At 45.0% G+C, this 17,940-nt stretch overlaps 1 long non-coding RNA gene across 3 annotated transcripts in view; it reads right to left on the reverse strand.

Annotated features, from left to right (window-relative positions):
- LOC106734350 (uncharacterized) overlaps nucleotides 1-17,940 on the reverse strand; it is a 77,932-nt gene that overhangs the window by 26,400 nt on the left and 33,592 nt on the right. For all 3 annotated transcript variants that reach the window (XR_001370001.2, XR_003548509.1, XR_003548508.1), the window contains 3 exons: nucleotides 8,672-8,761; nucleotides 8,075-8,183; nucleotides 1,341-1,449 (listed from right to left, as the gene is read on the reverse strand). This is a non-coding gene — a long non-coding RNA (uncharacterized LOC106734350). The remainder of the gene's footprint in view (nucleotides 1-1,340; nucleotides 1,450-8,074; nucleotides 8,184-8,671; nucleotides 8,762-17,940) is intronic.

A 17,940-nucleotide genomic window follows, 5' to 3' on the forward strand; every position in this document is an offset into this window, starting at 1 on the left:
ATGCTATTCTCAAATTTTTGGGCCATTTTCTCCGTTTTCGTGGTGGATTTTTCTAGGCCAGCAATTTTCTCTTCTACGTCTCAGATTCTATTTTCTGTATGATCTAATCTGCTTTTAATACTTTCAAGGGAGATTTTGACTTCCTGTATTATAGACTTCATTTCTAACAGTTCCGTTTGACTCTTTTGTAAAGCGTGTAATTCCTCTCTTAGATCTTGCAAGAATTTCCTCACCTCCTGGAACTCATCAACTTCTTTCTCCTTTCTCTTTAGGAGTTCGTTGTCTCTCTTCTCTTCCATCTCAGTTAGCTTCGCCATTATGAATACTCTAAATTCTTTATCAGACATTTCCATGATATGCAATTGAACTGCTTGTGGATGAAGAGGAGTTATTCTTTTCCCTTGGAGGAGAGAAATTCTCTTGTTTTCCTCTATTTCTTGTGGTCCTGCAGTGATTTCTTGTCATCTGATGGATGGTGTGTTTCTTTTGAATTCTTGAAGTTCAATCTGAGTCAGGAGTAAGCAGAAAGAGGTGATCTGGAATCTCTTTGCCGTTCTGTTGTGATCGCTTTGTGCAGTAGATTCAGTAGGTATTGAAGAATATGTTAACCCTAATAGTATTTCGATATTTAGCTACAGTGCCCTTAGATCCATCACGCTAGCTTTGTTTGCTGGAGGCTGAATTATCAGTAGAAAGTCTTCATTTCTCCTGTCCCCTGAAATGACTAGTTTCCAGGAGCCATGAGGAATCTAATTCTCAGATCTATACACTAATTGCAAGTCTAGGAATGTTTTCCAAATTTCACATTTATTTGATATTTTAATGTCAAAGAACTGGACAGAAATAGGGACCAGCAGATAGCATAATGGTTACATTGCTGGACTCCCATGTAGTAGGAGTTTGAGTCCGGGACCTGGTGGCTTTAAACTCATGCCAGGTGTGTATGCGTGCATGCCCAAAATCCTAAGAGAAGAATGGAGGAGAAGGGGTTGTGGTGTCCATCTCCCCTGGGGGGGTGACTTCTTACTTTCTGTTTCTCTATTTCTCTCTTTCTCTCTGGCGAATGCACATACCCTATAGCAAAAATCTTTCTCAAAAAAAAGATCTGGACAGAAATAGAAGGTAGGAAGAAGTCTGAATTTATTCATTCGGGCATTGGTGTCAGAATCTTATCTGGTATCTCTCGGACAAGATGTTCTTCCACTCCTCAAATGAACTCTGGACTCCTGAGAGTCACTGCTTTGTTATTCTGGCCTTGCCCAGGTGTAAAATTGTTTACTATCTGTTCAACAACAGTGAAATAAATTCACGGTCACACATGAGAACTAATTAATACTTACAAAATTCTTTGAGAGCCGTGATGAAAGGGGCTATTTAAGTGCAGGGTATCATCTGCTAATAACGGCATGCACTAAACAGACCGGATTCTTCTGGAGAATAAACTGTGTCCTGGAAACAAAGTCAGTAATTTTGCGAGATGCATTACAATTACATATTTTAGGTGAAAAGCAATAATTACAGCTAATTCTTCAGGAGCTAGTCCTTCTGTTTCTAGAATTATCTTAACAGCTCACATCTTTGGACCCTGTAGATCTCTTACAGAATATCAACATCTGCATCACAGATCATAGGCGGGGGGTGGGGGGTGGGGGGACTGGAAAGGTCACCCAGTCGTTTTCTCATTGATGTCCCCCATGAGGTCTATGCGATGGCCATGTGCTGTGTCTGCCATCTCCAGCAGAGAAGCCCCTGCTCCCAACTGCGCTCACTCTCTTGTGTGAATACAACTTTAAGATCCTCTTTATAGCATCTCTGTCAGCCAGGGTAACTTTTAGGTTTCTGCTATTGTAAATTGCTTATTCTCATCCTTGGTATGCTTCCTCCTTTCTTCCCATATTTTTTCTACATCCTGTTAAGGCAGGAGAAAGCTAGCAACTGAAAGTGGTTAAGGGGGCTGAAGCATCTGCCTACGTGGCTAGATAGAAAAACCCAATCAGGGGGCCAGCAGATGGCATAATGGTTATGTTGCTGGACTCCCACATAGTCAACCACAGTTGAAGTCCCGGACCAGGCAGCCTAAAACTCATGCCAGGCACATGTGTACCCAAAATCCCAAAAGGAGACTGGAGGAGGAAGGATTGCAACATGGTCATCCCCCTGAGGTGTGATTTCTTACTTTCTGTCTCTGTCGCTCTGGTGAGCACATGGCACCCTATAGTGAAAATCTCTCAAAAAAAAAAAAAAAAAGAAAAAGAAAGAAAGAAGAATCCAATCAGGTCAGAAAATTTTCCACCCAAGGTAATGTAGGCAGATCAGTAGGGGATGTCAGGCTGATTAAGCCACATTTGACATAGCCGATGAGTCGAGTCAGTGGGCCCAGCCACATTTGGTAGAACCATTGAAATGAGGGCAATCAGGAGCCCAGCCAATGACTGACCACCACAACCTAGATTAAAAAGTTATAAACCTCATAGAATGTAACTCTTTGGACCTTTGAGCCACTCTGTCTGCTCAGGCCTGCTCTCTCAGGAGTTACTTTCACTTTTACTAATAAACTACATTTTCTTTTCACTATTGATGTGTTTTGTTCAATTTTTTTGTCCCAAACATTAAGAACCTAGATATTATCACAGAAGCCATCCCTCAACACTTTTAAAATCTGATCCCACTGCAAAACTCCACATTTTCTGCGATAATAACTTAAACATTTTTGTGCAAATATGTATATGCTCATCCAACGGTGTTTTGTCCACCCTCCCAATGATTTGCCTTAAAAATTGAAAAATAAGCCTAGGGACAGCTGGTGGTGTGGTGGTTAAGGTGGCTAGATCCTACATGGCCAACTACGTGTTTTGAGTCTTGGACTCAGTGGCTTGAAAAACATGGCAGGCACATGCATGTGTGCCCAACTCCCAAGAAAATGAAGGAGAAGGGATCATGGCATGACCATCCCCTATGGAGGGTGATTTCTCATTTTCCCTTTCTCTCTGGCAAGTGCCTGTGTCCTCCAGCAAATAAAAAAAAAAAAAAAAAAAAAAAAAAGACAGACAAACCTGGCATGTCTATAGGGTTATATTGATTCATACATGTTCTCAAGAGATTCAACTCGCCACTGAGTGTCAGGCTACAGGGATCCTCTTCTGATCAACAGCCCACGATACAGTATCAGTCCTTGGCTCAGCCAGTAACGAACTACTAGTGCCAGCACATGCACCTGTTGGCAGGCAGTAATGCCGGCATTCGGGGCTGCTCCCTGTGCAGGCCTCAGCTCTCCCTGCCCAGTTGGTCCTGTGGATGCCCACTGGCTCTGAGGGGAAGGGATAAAGTGAGGCCGGCTCAGCACCTTCACAGCACGGCACCTGGGAAACCAAATCGCTGAGGACACACCTCAGGCAGCAGCTCTGACCGGGAGAAAAGACAGACAGGAGCTTCAAGAAACAGGGCCTTCTTGGGACTAGCAGGTGGCGTGGTTGGTAAAGTGTTGGATACTCTCACATGGCTGACCATGGTTTGAGTCCCAGACCTGGTGGCTTGCTTTCTTGCTTTCCTTCTCTCTGTGTGTCTCTCTCTTGTCAAATTAAAATATATTAATGAATGAATGAAATTAAAAATAAATAATTCTTAAAGAAAAAGGTCAAATTTCCTGGCTACAAGTGTTGTTTTTGTTTGTTTGTTTGTTTGTTTGTTTGTTCTTAAAAAAAAGGGAACCAGCAGTTAGCGTAATGGCTATGTCGCTGGACTCCCACGTAGTTGACTACAGTTCACGTCCTGGACCCAGTGGCTTAAAACTCACGCTGGGCGCGTGTGCGTACGTGCCCAAGATCCCAAGAGGAGAATGGAGGAGAAGGGCTTGCGGCGTGACCATCCCCCCTGGGGGGGGTGATTTCTCGCTTTCTGTCTCTCTGTCTCTCTCTGTCTGGCGAGCGCACGCGCCCTAAAAAAAACCCAAAAAAAAAAAAAAAAAAAAAAAAAAAGAAAGAAAGAAAGAAAGAAAGGGCTCCCATGTAGTAGACCACGGTTCGTGTCCAGGACCTGGTGGCTTAAAACTCATGCTGGGCGCATGTGTGTGCGTTACCAAGATCCTGAGAGGAGAATGGAGGAGAAGGGATTGAGGCGTGGCCATCCTCCCTCGGGGGGTGATTTCTAGCTTTCTGTCTCTCTGTCTCTCTCTGTCTGTTTGGCAAGTGCACGTGCCCTATAGCAAAAACCTCTAAAAAGAAAGAAACAAACAAACAAGCAGGGCCTTCTGGAATGGGAAACAGGGAGACTAAAGTGCAAAGCCAAAGGAGAGAGACATTCAGAAAGCACTCAAGGAGCTCTCTGAACAGGCTCTTCCTGTACTTGAACTCTCCATGTGGACTGTTGATGTGCTTAGAAGAGAGTTTTTTTGTAAACCCTCAGGTCTACGAGCACATGCTTGGATGGGGCGGTGTGCAGGCGAGTGTGCATGTGTGTGCGTGCATTAAGGTGCTGCCTATAGGGCAGGGCGGGCGCATATTCTCCCTTGGTTCAGATGTTCAGTGACGGGGAGGCAGGTGGGGCTGCAGTAGGGAATGTACCTGATCTTAAGGGATCTTACCCTAAAAGCACGCTCTGGGGATCTCACTCAGAGTTCAGAGGTAACAGAAGTGTGTGTGTGTGTGTGTGTGTGTGTGTGTGTGTGTGTGCGCGCGTGGTGGGGGGCTGTATTTGCCTACAGTGTGAGTTTGACACACATGAAAATATACGCCCAAATGTTTACCTTCTAGAATTTCACAGCGCAATTTAAGAAGCTGGTTCTAACAACGTGGCAATAAAACATCAACTGTTTGAACTACAGTCTGGTCTCGCAGCAGCCATGGGATAGCGGTTTATCTCAGGGCCTTGGCAGCTACAGCTACAACAAGGAAGTGCTAGAAGGAGGAACCATCCTTCTATCTGGAAGACAAAAGCTTCCAGGCCACAGAGAATATTTCTTCTTACTCAAACATGACAAAGTCTCATGAATGCTAGCTTCTGGGCATGGGCCGTGGAATTCCACAGACCCAAATTCTCCTGATGTGAGATCTTCACTTGGGGACCTCCACTCCCAGAGGTTTTCACTGCAAATTTATCTGGAGAGAGGGGGGTTCCGACAGGCAAACAGCCGAGTTGAGCTCTTGAGACTACAGCATTTCACAGAAAAAGTGTGGAGCCAGTGAGGAATCTCACCTTCCCTGAAACCAGTCCTTTTTTTCTACATTTAACAAAAGAGCCAACTCTCCAAAAAGATTATTTTCATAATAGTCAGGTATTTAGCTATAATGTTCACATACATATTCAGTAGATGTTTGGCAATAACAAGTTTTATTTTCTTTTTAAGTTTTTTTTTCTTTTTAAGATTTTTGCTGTAGCATGAATACACTCACCAGGGAGACACTGAGAGAGACAGAGAGGGAAAGTGAGAAATCACACCCCCAGGTGGGGGGATGGCCATACCGCAGGCCATTCTCCATTTGTCCTCTCAAGATTTTGGACACATGTTCACACATATCCAGCATGTTTTTCAAGCTGCTGGGTCTGGGACCCTGTGCAGTCAGCTGCTTTAACCCACCATGCCACTGGCTGGCCCTCCAATAACAAGTGTTTTATTTGTTTGTTTGTTTGTTTTTGGAGAGGTTTTCTCTATAGGGCGCGTGCACTCGCCAGACAGACAGAGAGAGATAGAAAGACAGAAAGCGAGAAATCAACCCCCAAGGGGGATGGTCATGCTGCAATCCCTTCTCCTCCACTCTCCTCTTGGGATCTTGGGCACAAACGCACACACACCCAGCGTGAGTATTAAGCCACTGGGTACAGGACGTGAACCACGGTCGACTACATGGGAGTCTAGTGACATAGCCATTACGTTAACTGCTGGTTCCCTCCAATAACAAGTTTTAAGAGAGTTCTTTCAGGGCTGGCAGGTGGCATGGTGGTTAAGGTATGCTGGACTCCCACGTGGCTGACCACGGGTTCAGGTCCTGGTCCTGGCAGCTTGTTTCTTCATTCTCTCTCTCTCTCTCTCTGGTCAAATTAAAATAATAATGATGATGATGAATAAAATAATTCTAAAAAAAACAGAGTTCTTTCAAAAATAGAAATTCAGGCAAATGCACCCAACTAGGAGGCACCCTTCTCAACTTAACTCAAAAATCAATATATTTTGAGGAAAGCAATTTTACTTTTTTACTCAGAAAATTATTTTAAATAATTGATATAGTCTCCAGTGAATCTGAGATCCCTCACTAACAAAACGGTCCAAGAAAGAGAAAGTGATGCTTCAAGTTGGCAAAGTTACTGCCCAACCCACAGCAGAGGCTGTGTCAGAAGGCGTGGCTCTCTTTTCTAAGTCCCCACATCACCCACTATGTCTTTGCCACGACACTTCCATTATGATGAGGGTTCCCGTGCCTGATTACCCTACCTCCACTGGAAAGGTCTGGAAGGAGGGACCGGCATTCTTCATCCTTTGACTACCCCAGAACCCAGCCCAATGTCTTAGAGAAAGTAGGAGTTCTATGATGTTCTGATGAGGGTGTGGGAAAAAGTGTTAGACAAGGGTAGGTGGGCAGGTTATTTGGGGCTTCGTAACTAGGCAGCAGAGCCTGGACTTGACGCAACACAGGCCAGAGGAGCTACTTAAGGTTTTTAAGCAGAGGGTTACATGAACCAAAAAACTGTGCTTAAGTCCATTAATGAGGCACCAGAGTGGGATCCAGTGGACATTGTGGCCAAAGGTCATAAAGACAGAGCCCAGAGGCCAATCTCAATTGTTGAGAAAGTAAAGTAGAACCGGTGACACTTCCAAGGGTCAGAGCTGGCTCTAGTTCAGACGAGGTGACTGGAAGAGGCGCCCTCCTCAGAGACACTGGCATGGCGATGTGGGCTCGGGGGGTGGTGCAGCTTCCTGTGGTCTTGTTGAATTTGAGCAGCCCTTCCTCCCGGATTGGGATGCCCACATGAAAATTTTAAGACAGAAGAGCAGTCCGTGGGAAAGATTCCAATCAGTAACCCTCCTCGCGGTGACTTACTTGAAAGAGAAGCTGTTTCTCCAGAAGAGCAGGGGAGAGCCCCAGGCTAGGCCCCCAAATCTGCTCACTGGGGTAGGGAACGTCAGCCCAGCTAAGGCACCTGGGACGATTCGCCCAAAGCTGCGGAAGCTGGGAGAGCTGTGCAGGTGAGCGCGGGGGAGGCTTTCCTGAAGGAGGGGCGAGGCGCCAGATCCCACATGGCTCACTCCAGCTCCAGGAGCTTGAAAAATATGCCAGCGTGTGTGCACACATGCATGCCCCAAATCCTAATGATGGAGAAACGGAGGAGAGAAATTGTGGTGTGACCACGATCCCCTGGGGAGAGGCTTTCTCTCCCCTCTCAGCACATGTATCCTCTGGCCATAAAAAGAAAGAGACTCTGTAGCCAGGAGGTGAAGTAATAGGACTGGAACTGGGCGTTAGCCTCGAGGGTCTCTGCTGGTGACCGGTGAGCTACACTGCCTCAGGAGGAGGAGGTCCCTGACCCAGCAGGGTGCCCTGGGCAGCAGCAAGGATGGGGAAAAATAAATACAATATGGACATGCCACGGTGAGTGGGGGACTCTGGGTACATGGGAGCCATGCAGCCTGGCACAGGGGGTCCCAGAAAGGCTGCATGGAAGGGTGGGCACAGGAACTGAGTCTTGCAAGACAGATGGGCAGGAGGGGCTGGCGGTCATGCCAGGCAGAAAGCACCACATGAGCTGGGGCTGGCAGATGGCGTGGTGGTTAAGGGCGCTGGACTCCTACCTGGCTGACCATGGTTCAAGTCCTGGACCTGGTGGCTTGCTCTCTCACTTTCCCTCTCTTTCTCTCTCTCTTGCTCACTCTCTCCCTCCCTGGTCAAATTAAAATAAATAAAGTTAAATAAAATAATTAAAAAAAAAAAAAGAAAGCACTACAGGAGCAAAGACTTAGAGGGATCCAACAGATGACAGGTCCACGGGTGAGGAGGGAGCACTAAGCAATGAGGCTGGGGGGAATGTGGGGTCAGGCCACAGGGGCCCTGCGAGCCATGCTGGGAGATGGGACAATGGGTTTTACCTTGCGGGAGGTGGGGAGCCTGGAGAGGTATCCCAGGGAAGTGACGCGGTTGGACATGCATTTTCTTACTTCAGGTGGAAGGGGGTGGCACTGGCGTGGTGCTGGGCCACTGGTAAGAAGGCGGATACAATGGGCCAAAGATGAGGAACACGCAAGTTAGGCGACAGCTCCCGACAGCTAGCTTCTTTTCTCCCTGCACAAGCACTGGCGTGATCGCTTTTGCATTGTGCAAAAGCTGAAGGTAGCGTTCATTTTAAGAATAAGAGAGCGAAGGGAGTCTTTTCTGAAAATTTTCCAGGGGCGCTTGCTCTTTCAGGCTGCATCACTTATTACCTAATTCTCTTTTCCATCAGAATCTCTGCGGGGGCAGTGCTGAAAAGCAGCAAATAAGAAGCTTCCACAGGATAAAGCTGGTGGCAGAAGTGCCCTGAGAACCTCACCACATGAAGTCTTTCCCCTCTCCTGTGCATCTGAGGAAATGAGAGCTGAATGCCCAAGTGGGTCTGCTACGGCAGAGCTGTTCCTCAGGACCCTGTGAACTTCAGGACAGCCAGCTCTCCAGAACTTCCCGAGACGAGAATGGAGTTCACCACTCACCTTCCTAAACTTCAACCAGACAGCGGAAGAGGAAAGACTCCACATTCTGCTAGAAGCTTAGGTGCTCCAGTATCTTCAAGTCATCCAGGCCTAGAAGAAAGCAGCAAATAGACTCATTAAATTACTCATCTATAAACTATCAATTCACACCACGTTAAGCAAAAAGCTCACATTTGTTTCATGGACAAGATGAAGTACAACTCAGAACAAAATACCACAGTGACTCACACAAAATGAATCACTTGTTTGTCGTCTTTAATGGTGTAGGGTATGTATGTTCACCAGAGACAGAGACAGAGACAGAGAGAGAAGAAAAGAGAGAAAGCATCCTCAGAGGGGACGGCCATGCCATAATCCCTTCTCCATTTTGCTCTCAGGAGTTGGGGCATGCACATACATGCACCCCACCTGTTTCTCAAGCTGCTGGGTCTGGGACTCGAACAGCACAGTTGGCCATGTGGGATCCAGCCACCTTAACTACCACTCTACCTGTTGGCCCCAAAAGCTTGTTTTTTGAGGTTTAATTTACACAGATCACAGCTCCCCTCACTCTTCACTGGCTCTAAGGTCAGTTTAAGCATCATTTAGTCTTTTTACGTGACTGGATCAAAAGATGGTTAAAAGAGGTAAGGGTATAGGCCCGTATGTGGCTTGGTCCGTGCAGATGAGACTCATTTTTATTAGACTGCTGTCTCCTCATTGGCTAGCACTTTCCAGTGAATGTGAAACAAAGGACCCCCAAAACCCATATTTGCGAGAGCAGGATTTTGGAGAGGGAAGGGATATTTCTTTTCACAGATGAAGAAGTGAGACCCAGAAGGGCTGCCCCACTCACAAACTAGCAGCCAGTCACTGGTCAGGTCAAAATTTTATCAACCAGGGCCAGCCAGAGACATAGTTGAAGTGCTGGCCTCCCATGTGGACTCCTCAGTTCGAGTCCCAGACCCAGCAGGGCCATGAGCATGTGCATGCATGCCCGAAATCCCAAGAGGAGAATGGAGGAGAGGAGATGGTGATGTGGCCATTGCCCCTAGGGGATGAGTTTACCACACAGGGAAGATCTGGGGTTCAGATCCTGAGGTGAGGATCCTGCACATGCCTGGCACAGGTGTGTCTGCGAGCATGCTGGCTATTGCTCGGAGCACGAGGACCCTGTCAGAGAGCCCTTTCTTCCTCTTTCTCTTTCTTAATAAATAAACAAACTAAATATTTTAAAAAGGAAATTCAAAAGAAGTTAATCAACTAGTGCTCTTTCTATTACATCAGACTTAATTTAGGTTCCTGATTTTGAAATAATAGCTTTTATAAAGCGAGGACATAAAACATACTAAATTCCATGTTGATCTTAAAGTTATTTTACAATCTTTCTAAATGTGGAAGTAATTTTTATTTTTGTGATGAAATTCTAATAATCAGCTCGAGTCTCCGTTTTACATGGAGAAATGAGTCCTACTAAGGTGTGACAAAAAGGATTCCTTCCAGGACCCTCCCACGTTTCAAAAAGAACCTGACTTGAACTGAACTCCAGGAAGAAATCACTGTCCCAGAGGGGCAGTTCGCCTCCTGGCTATGCAGCATCTTAGAAAAGCTTACAGTGCCTGAGCTGGTTGGGACCTTGAGCTGATGGAGTTCAAACCTCTCACTGAACTTACAGGAACTGCGGTGCAGAATCAAATGGTCAGTCACAGGGAGCCCTGGCACAGAAAACCAGAAGCAAACATATACTAACCAGCCCTGTAGCGCAGTGGTTAAGCTCCTTGCACTGGGAGCTGGATCCCATGTGGCCAACTGCGGCCTGCATGCCAGCCTCAGCAGCTTGAAAACATGCTAGATACATGCTAAAAACATGCATGCATGCATGCCCAAAACCTTGATGGGATGGAGAAATGGGAGAAAAAGGATTGTTGTGTGACCATTCCCCATTGGGGGATACTTTCTCTCCCTCATTCTTTCTCTCTGGCAAGTGCACATGTACTCGGCAATTTTTAAAAGTATTAATAAAAAAGAAAAGAATGAAAGAAATGTATAATTTTTTACATTTTTAATTTATTTTTTAGAGTTTTTTTTTTTTTGGTTTGTTTTGTTTTTTTGCTATAGGGTGCACGCACTCACCAGAAAGTCAGAGAGAGACAGAGAGACAGAAAGCGAGAAATCGACCCCCAGGGGGATGGTCATGCCGCAATTCCTCCTCCTCCATTCTCCTCTCGGCATCTTGGGCACGCATGCACACGCACCTGGCGTGAGTTTAAGCCACCAGGTCCGGGACTCAAACCGCAGTCGACTACATGGGAGTCCAATGACATAGCCATTACGTCAACTGCTGGTCCCTGAAAGAAATGTATATTAACTGAGCACCTATTGAGCGCAGCTGATTGCTGTGCTCTCTGCTTTAAAGTGAGATGATTTCATTCAGTTCTCACAAATGCCCATAAGACATGTGTGAGCACTTTTCCATTTTACGTTTGGGACACAAAGACCCAGAGAGGCTGAGTTGTTTAGTCCAACTACTATTATCTGAGCATCTGTAACATGCCAGGCACGAGGTAGGTGCAGAGTATGCAGAGGAAGAAAAAGCACACTTTCTGCCATCATCCACTTCACAACCCAGCAGGGATGAGGGACGGGTAGCCAGAGTTCTTAATTAGAACCATGCAGCTTAAACTCAGCTTGCCACCCATTAAAAGGTCATTGAGGCTCAGTTAGTGGGTCTTATCAGTGCTTAAAATAAATGAGTGTGGGCCAGCGGGTGGTGTGGTGGTTAAGGCCGTTGGATCCAACATGGCCAATTGCACTATTCCAGTCCCAGACTCCAAAGCTTGAAAACCAAGTTGGGCACTCCCATGTGGCCTACCAAGGTTGGAGTCCTAGACCTGGTGGCTTGCTTTCTCACTTTTCTTGTCTCTGTGTGTCTTTCTCTGGTCAAATTAAAATAAATGAATGAATAAATAAATTGAGTTATTCTAAAAGAAAGAAAGAAAGAAAAACAAGTTGGGTGCATGTGTTTATAAGCCTGAAATCTAGAAGGAGAACGGATTGTGGTTTGACCTTCCCTTACAGGAAGTGCTTTCTTATTTTCCCTCTCTCTAGTGCGTGCACATGCCTTCTAGCAAATTAAAGAAAAAAAATTAAAAAGATGAACACAGACATAAAGTGGGACAGAATAGCATACATAAAATAAAGACAAGGAAACTCACGTGGACATACACCTATATAAAAGGGGTCTTCAAAATTATACACACAAGGGATTGCGGCGTGGCCATCCCCCCTGGGGGGTGATTTCTCGCTTTCTGTCTCTATGTCTCTGTCTGTCTGGCGAGCGCACGTGCCCTATAGAGAAAACCTCTCAAAAAAAAATTATACACACACACACACATATATATATGTATATATAATTACTTTTTATTTAATTTCATATATTATTATTTTTTTAATTTGCTATAGGCCACATGCACTCACCAGAGTGAGATGAGAGACAGAGAAAGAGAAAAAGTAAGAAAGTAAGCCACCAGGTCCAGGATTGGAACCGTGGTCAGCCATGTGGAAGTCCAGCACCTTAACCACTGTGCCACCTGCTGGCCCCTATAAATGTATATTTTCAAGAAACTATATACAGATTTCAAATATTTTGTACACCAAAATAAACAGGCACTTTAATTCTATTTTTCAGTGAACTTTATGAAGTCCCTTCATATCTGTATTAATTACATATATGTGTGTACTGGTTTGCAATGTAAAACACATTTTCTTTTGTAGGTTATGGTGGAAAAAAGTGAAGCTCTCCAGTTACAGAACAAAGTGACAAGTGGTCTATTAGAGATTCATTCAAAACAGGGAGAGCGGAGAGGAGCGGATGTCTGCCTGGGGATTAATTAGCACCTAGCTCCAGGGTGAGCAGGGTATAATTTTGTTCCTCACCAAGGAGAAATCTCTTAAGAATGAGATGCTCAAATCTAATGCTCGGAGGTGGGAAAACCTTGAGAAGGACTGGTATGAATTTTCAGGGACAAGAGAGGAAAAGAGAGGAGTTCCCTTTTCCAGGGGCCCGGGACAGAGAAGGAGGCACCTCTCCACCATGAGGAGGCATAAGGACATCAGTTCTGGCTCACATGATAGAGTCAGGTTTGAGAAGGGGGAGCTAGCAGATAGCACAGAGGTTATGTCGCTGGAGTCCCACATAGCTGACCATGGTTTGAGTTCTGGACCTGGTGGCTTGAAACTCACACCGGGCACATGTACATGTGAGCATGCCCAAGATCCTGGGCAGAGAATGGAGGAGAAGGAATTGTGGTGTGGCCATCCCCCCTGGGGAGGTGATTTTTCACTCTTCCTCTCACTGTCTCTGTCTCTGTCTTTCTCCCTCAAGCACACCCATCCTAACGCAAAAATAAATAAATAAATAAATAGAAATTAAAAATAAAACCTCAAGAAGATGGAACTCCTCAGGACTAGCAGTTGGTGTAATGGCTGTCGCTGGACTCCCATATAGTTGACCATGGTTGAGTTCCAGTGGCTTAAACTTGTGTGTGCATGCCCAAGATCCCAAGAGGAAAATGGAAAAGAAGGGATTGCAGTGTGGCCATTTCCCCTGGGGGAGGGGGGGTGATTTCTTGCTTCCTGTCTCTTCGTCTCTCTGTTCTTCTGGCAAACGCAAGCTCCCTATAGCAAAAACCTCTCAAAAGAAGAAAGAGAAGAAGGAGAAGGAAGAGAAAGAGGAGGAAGAGGAGGAGGAGGATGAAGAGAAGGAAGAGGAGAAGGAGATAGAACCCAAATATAACCCTAATCACTAGGACTATGGAAGCTGCTGGAAGATCTACAAGCACCAGCTAGGTCTGGAAAGAATTTCCACTTCCCACTGTCTAGAAAGTGTAAGAGAACCTTGGAGTCTAGAAGGTCAGAAGGCAGGAAGCAAGACTCAAGGACCTTCAAATTATCTCTCTTTTTTTTTGAAAGAATTATTTTATTTAAATGTCTTTATTTATTTATTTATTTTTATTTGACCAGAGAGGGACAGAGTGAGAAAGAGAGAGAGAGAGAGGGAAACGAGAAAGCAAGCCACTGGGTCCAGGACTGGAACTGTGGTCAGCCATGTGGTAGTCCAGCTCCCTCAACCACCGTGCCACCCGTTGACCCTCCCTTTCAAATTATCTTAATGCTGAGATCAGAGCCTCCTTTGGGATGGCAGGTTGTTATAATCTCCCTGATCAGTCCATAATAGCTACTCAATTTTTTGTTTAATAAAACTTCCTTTGGACATATTCTGAATACTGTGTTTACAAACGGAGGATCTGTGGCAATCCACTGAACTGCCCTGTGGAGACACTTTCTCCAGTTTCCGACTGCCAATTCAAGGCAAGCTAGAAAAGACCTACCTTAGCACCCTGTGCCATTCACACTGGAAGCCTCTCTGACACGGGGTAAACAACGACTGGGCAATAATAAGTAGCTCGGGGGTAGTCAAATTCATTATGCTATTTCAATGACTTGTGTGAAAGTTGTCAGAATAAAAATGGAGTCGCTCATGTCAAATCCTGGCAAAATGGAGTCGAGGAAGGTCATGAAGGGAGTGGATGTCATGGACTTATGCCTGGTAACAAGAACTGTCACTGGTAATATGGCTGAACCATGGTCAGGCTTGTGGGAGTCCAACACCTTAACCACTGCACCACCTGCCGGCCCCCACAAATGTATATTTTGAAGAAACTATACACAAAAGATTCCAAAATCTGCAACCTCGCACCAGAACATACTCCTGCGACATGTGCTCAGACCTGCCTGTCCATCCTTAGACTGAGGTCACCCTTGTTACGATCCTTGTAGCCAAGGATAATTGTTCCAAAACAATTTATGCGATTGTGCCTTCTTTTTTCTATAAATGCTTATGTCTTCCCTTATCTGCTGAATATACCCAGGCATATTCCCATTGCAAGGCCCCCAAATACCACTTTCCTTTAGAGAGTTCCTCTGTTACTCAGATTGACATCTGGCTACTGCCTCTGTATCCGTTAGTGAGCAGTGACATGTCATGATGTCAAAGAGTAATTATTTTATCCAGTGTTTAGTCCATACTTTTCCTTATACAGATTTGTGATAACAAGAACTACATACTTGAAAATAAACAGCCCCAGAAAAATACATTTTATGTTTCTTCACCCATCACATGTTATTGAACCGATACAGATAATAAGGTTGGGTTGGGTTTTTTTTGTTTTTTTTGATTGGTTTTTGCTATAGGGTACATGTGCTCATCAGAAAGACAGAGAGACAGAAAGCAAGAAATCACCCCCAGGGGGGATAGCCATGCCGCAATCCCTTCTCCTCCATTCTCCTCTTGGGATCTTGGGCACGCACGTACATGTGCCCAGCATGAGTTTAAGCCACCAGGTCTGGGACTCAAATCGCGGCTGATTACATTGGGAGTCCATCAACATGGCCATTATGCCAACTACTGGTCCCTAAGGATTTTTTTCTTTAAAGAATTATTTATTTATTTATTTTAATTTAATGAGAAAGAAGAAGTGAGAAAGCAAGCCATCAGCCCCAGGACTTGAACCATGGTTGGCTATGTGGGTGTCCAGTGCCCTTAACTACCACGCCACCTGCCAGCCCTAATAATAAGGTCTTTAACAAATTTTCCTTCATTGTAGGTAGAGGAGAGAATGCTAGTATATATTGAAAGCAGGAGAAACAATTAGGGTGTGAGTTTTTATTCTATTAAGAAACAATGCCAGCCTGAGACCTGGCGGTTAAGGTGGCTGGTTCCCACATGGCCAACTGAACAGTCTGAATCTCGTACCCAGTGGCTTGAGAAACACACTGGACGTGTGTGTGTGTGAGTGTGTGTATGTATGTGTGTGTGTGCACCTAAAACCCTGAAAGGAGGGAAAGCTGGAAGAGAGGGGATTACAGTATGACCGTTTCCCAAAGGGGCTGCTTTCTCATTTTTTCTCTGCCTGTCTCTATCCAGCGAACACATGTGCCCTCTGGAAAAAATCGTAAGAAAGAAAAAAGAAAAGAAACAAATGAAATAATTCATATAAAGTGCTTCATGAACCAAAAGCTATTCTACAAGTGTTGATCATTTTAGCTATCAATGCTAATCAACTATCAATATTAAGTAGAAATGAAAAACATTAGTACCCACGAGAAAATGAAATTGCATTTGAAATTGCAGGTTTCTTAAATACATATTTTTTCACACATCCTTATATTATTTTAATTGTTAATAATTATTTAATTTTATGTATTATTATTCTTTTTTAATTTAACCAGAGAGACAGAGGAAAAGTATAAAAACAAGCTGCCAGGTCCAGGACTCGAACCGTGGTCAGCCATGTGGGAGTCTAGCACCTTAACCACCTTGCTCCTGCTGGCCCCATCATACATCCTTATTTTAAACCAAGGTTTAACATGTTCTAGGCTCAACATTGATAACGAGGCAGAGAGTTTAATATCTAACTATTCTTCCTAAGAGAAGTGCAGATAAACTTTGGTTAATAAATAAGTCCTATAGCTTCATCTGATGACTGAAGAAACAAACAGAGAAGCTAAATGGCTTGCCTAGGGTCATGTAGGAGAACCAGAATCGAAAACCGGATCACTGAGTGGCCTTGGCTACTCCCTGGCTTCTGCTCACTGACAATGTACCACAATGATTTGGACGGCAAGTCCATCTAACCCACCGTGCCAACAGATAGAAGTTCACTTAGCTTAGAAACTGATTTTAAAATATTTGATAAAATACACAAATTTATCAGCTTTAGCTTTTGTGTTTAAGTTTTAATCAAGTTCAGAATAGTTGGAAATTTTCTCTCCACCAGAAGGAGTCAAGATAAACCCCAGGTAAGTCCTACCAAAAAGGCAGCTGCAGCCAGCAGACTGTTCGCTGCAGAATACCTGAGTCTGGGCTCCCAGCCAGCTCTGGCAAAGGCCTGCACTGTACCTCCTGGCCTCGCTCCAGGGGAAAAGAAAGCACACCGCCAGGACACGAGCCAGAGCTATGCAATTCTAGCTCTCCGGAGTCTAACTTCGCTCCTTCTTCTGTAGCTGAATGAAAAGCTTCGCCCTTTTCTGTTTATTTGCACAGAGAGCTGTTTAACATAGGAGCACAAAGCGAGAGGGAAAAGCCACAACCATGTGGACTAGAATGATTTCCAATCACAATAAACACTCCCAAAGAGGGAGGAAGATGGTAAGCGATATATTTCCTTTCTAGCATTCTTTAAAATAAATGCACAGCCTTGGAGGAGGTAGCCGACATATTTCCACTAGACGAATAAGTGTGGAGAAAAACAGAGCTTTGTCCACTACCTGCGCCATGGCCAGGCCCAATGCCAGACCACGGTTTGGCAACCGGATCTCAAACAACTGAGTACTGGAGACTGTCTACAACACAAAATCGCCGGGGCTACTCTGGAATCCACGAGGTTTCTTTCCCTTCCACTAGCCCCTGGCAGTGAGACCAGTACCTCTGATACTTTCTGCAGAGCTTCCCGCATCCTCCAACCTGCAATGCTGGGATGATGTGGAAACCCCGTCCCCAGCAAGCCACAATTGAGAGCAAGCCAGACCTAAGTTCTTGGCCGTCTCCTGCTGCAGCCATTTTCCCTGAAGGATGTGAGTAAATGCCACAATTTTAAAGCAACATATGATTGTCGTGAAAGAATATAAAGGATCCTATTTTCTTCATCCACTTCTATGACACCATCCCTTCTAATGGCTGAATCCATGGGTCATGCTACATTACTCAACTGGAACAAGATGCAAATACATCGAGCTCCCTGGCATGAGGCACATCATGCAATAGGAAACCCTAAAACATCTTTCACTAGCAAAATGCTCAGCTCTCTCACTGTTGTCAGAAGAGGGTGTAAGAAGGTGGTCACGAAAGTTCTTTACGAGAAGAAAAACTCTCATTTTCAACACAAAAAGATGCCCCCTCCATCCACTTCCACCTGCCCATAGAAGGGCTCCCATCAGATGATTAATCCTTACAAGTCTATCAAATTCCCACCCCAAACACCTCTTCATTTGTTGATAAAAAGCTACAGTTCATGAAAGGTAAGAGGAATATATGGCAGTTTTATTGGGGGGTGGGAGGTATTCTATTATCACTGCTGCCTCTAGAATCGTGCAGTGCATGAGGCCACGCGAGGCGGTGCTGGTTATGCTCCCAACATCAGAGCACACATGTCACACATGCATTAGTATGTTACACACAGCATGAACATGCTATGCCCGTGATACAGCCTACATCAATCAACTGTTTGGCA

The sequence above is a fragment of the Tupaia chinensis genome, unplaced genomic scaffold, assembly GCF_000334495.1.
Source record: "Tupaia chinensis unplaced genomic scaffold, TupChi_1.0 Scaffold000014_1, whole genome shotgun sequence".
NCBI classification, from domain to species: Eukaryota; Metazoa; Chordata; class Mammalia; order Scandentia; family Tupaiidae; genus Tupaia; species Tupaia belangeri.